General features: G+C 36.0%; 1 non-coding gene across 1 annotated transcript; it reads left to right on the top strand.

Moving 5' to 3' along the window:
* The first annotated feature begins 1,159 nt into the window (after window positions 1–1,159).
* On the top strand, window positions 1,160–1,297 carry LOC114809761. Its single transcript, XR_003757539.1, has one exon. It is a non-coding gene; the product is annotated as a small nucleolar RNA SNORA7 (small nucleolar RNA).
* The last annotated feature ends 1,618 nt before the right edge of the window (window positions 1,298–2,915 follow it).

Below are 2,915 nucleotides of genomic sequence, written 5' to 3'. Positions count from 1 at the left end.
CTTTGAGCATATAAAGGGTTATTACAAAGAGATTGTCCATCTTCACTGAAGCTAGAGTAGGAAGAGTTTAAATGGAAACAAAGAAATAAAAATGCATTTTACTTTTGTTAAATACTAATATTGGATTTAAAAAGGAAGCTGTGTGATCTCCTTCATTCCAGGGCTGTGAGAAGAAAACATAGCATTCTGATCCTGTCACTTCATGAGACCTTCCCCTTAGAAGAAATTAGGCCAAAGTAGGGATTAGATCAGAGGAGAACTGGTATTTTAACTGTGGTATTGTTGCATTTGAATGTCAAGCAAACAAAGATCATGGCAATGGAAGTTTTAACACGTTTATAGGGGATGGAGAGAAGATTGAAATAGCTGGTAGTTTTTCTTTCCAGGAATACATAATCAATAATAAAGTAAGTAGTAGTCAAGAAATATACCCAAGATTAATGTTGGGAAAATCTGCTCTGAGTCCCTGGAAAAATCATGAAATGTGTTGATGTAACAATTGCCACAAAAATACAAATTGTCAATTCAATGGCATTTCAAGTGACAATATATGGATCTGAATTCTGGAGAGTGAAAAAACAGGATAAAAAGAGCATCAGTTCTTTTGAAATGGGTTTTGGAGAAGGCTTTTGCAAGTATATAGACTGCCCCAAAAACAAACAATTGGGTTTCAGAGCAAATTAAGCTAAGATCATCTTTGGAAGGCCAAATGACTCAACTTAGATTAGGATATTTTGGACACATCATCAAGAGGACTAATTCTCTGGAGAAGACACTAATGCTAGGGAAAATCCAGGGAAAATATGGAATTAGCAGACCAGCAGCTAGAAGGATAGAAACCAAAACAACAACAAGGGAAGAACTGTTAGCAAGGTTACAGATCATGGTAGAAGATAGGACGTTCTGGAGAAAATATAACCATAGAGTCGCCATGAATAGGAAATGACTCCATGGCATTTGATAATTACAATTGTCACGACAGCTTGAGACCACAGCATTAATTTTTCACCCCAAAGTTTATAGTAGGCGATCCTGGTCTCCTGAGGAAATATTTGCCTATTAAATATTAAACATTAAATACTCTTTACAGGCTTGGGGGTGGAGGGAATCTAACCTCCTGGAAATGAAGGTTTAATATAGAAATGCTAGCTGCTCCCCTCTTCTCTCAGAATTGCACCTGCAGAGTTTTCAATACTCTACCAGTCTCAGCTATGGGAGGGAAAGTCAAACAAAGACATATCCATTCCATTCCTAGCTTGGTCAGTGGCTAGCGAATGGAAGGCAATCTGCTACAAGTTAAAATTTACCTGGCATGGGAGAGAGTTGAGGGCAGAGACTCAGGTTTACTGTGCAGAAGGAGGCAATGGTAAACCACTTACGTATTTTTACCAAGAGAACTCTAAGGATACACTACCAGAACTATTGCAGATAGAGGTGGGGCAGTCTGGGAGAGATGTGTCCATGGCATTGCTAAGGGTTGGAGGCGACTTGACGATGTAAGACAAAACAAGTTTCTCCCTACCTAGAACAGTGCTAAGTATTGGAGGTTGCAGCCCTGATACTACATAGATGTAGCACATTGGTACGGTAGGACAATTTTTTTTCTAATTAATTAGCACATTACCAAATTTAATTTATTTCCAAGGAAACTGGAATGAACAAGTTGACAAACAGTCCCACCACAGATTTCTAGCTGGCCATGTTTTGGCTGGTTATTTTTAGCATCTTCCCTGCTCACTGCTAACTAAAAGAAGAAAATATTGAGGAATTGGAAGACTTTTTAATGACAAACTAATACACAGGACCTCACTCTACTTTCTCAGCCTGACTTTTATGACTTGAGCTCCAGGTCAGAACTATATTTTTTGGGTTTATAGTTTTTTTAAATAACCAAATGTTCACTGGGAAAGATTAGAATACTAGAACAGAAAATATTAAGACTATTAGATGGTTTTTCTTTCTTTCCCTTTAAGTAGAAAAGTTTCACTGAAGCTTTGGGAGCACTATATTAGTCATCTGAATCAGACAGAACAAATCATGAAATCAGGGACTAGATCTTTTTATCAAGGCAAAAGTACAATCAGTTGAAGAGGGAAGTGATGCAGCACACTTTGAGGAAAGAGAAAAATTAGCTAGGGCACCTACTCTTCAGTTTTCAAGTATAAGTGGTGATCCATAAGATATATAAAAAAATCCCAATGAATCAGTTCCCACTTCAATTGATTGTACTTCTGCCTTAAATAGGCTGTTTCAATTCTGGAATCCTTTTGTCTAAAGAAATTCAAGCTACTCAGTTGCTTATCTTAAAAGTACAATCACCAATTGTTAAGCTCTTTTCTTTTGTTCTTGTTGTTCTTTTTTTTAAATCCCAGCCTCATTGTTCACATTATTCATTTCTTTTCTAATACTTAGTGATCTTTTTCATTTTCCCTTCCTCCATCCATTCCTGTCTATTTATTTTTTGATCCTTCATTTCTCCTTTCCTTGAGTAGGCAGACTTGGATGCTTACCTTAATGTAACTGTAAACTTTAATATTTAGTGTAATATAAACCTGAATAAAAATATTCCACTGAATAATCCTTTTGTTATCTTGAAATTCACTATTGTGGAATTCAGAATTTTCCATACAACACTGAGCCCTGAAGCAGTAGCTTAAAAGTTCCCAGATAATTCACAGTCCTAAAATCTAAACTGGTCCTAAGTATTTATATGCTTCAGGGGAGTGGATTTATTTTTTGAATTTATTTTGGCTGAAATATTTAAAAATTCAGACTAAAATATACTTTTTGGACTTATATAGCCAATAATTTGCATGGGTAGACCACAATAAAACTGTGTCTATGTTATTCTAACATTTCCCAAGCTTTATGACTATTCTCTTCTACTGCATGGTGAATTTCTCAGATACATTTCT

Source organism: Ornithorhynchus anatinus, chromosome 2, assembly GCF_004115215.2.
Source record: "Ornithorhynchus anatinus isolate Pmale09 chromosome 2, mOrnAna1.pri.v4, whole genome shotgun sequence".
Lineage (NCBI taxonomy): Eukaryota > Metazoa > Chordata > Mammalia > Monotremata > Ornithorhynchidae > Ornithorhynchus > Ornithorhynchus anatinus.
The sequence above is the reverse complement of the archived record's forward strand: the minus strand, read 5'-3'. Positions and strand labels throughout refer to the sequence as shown.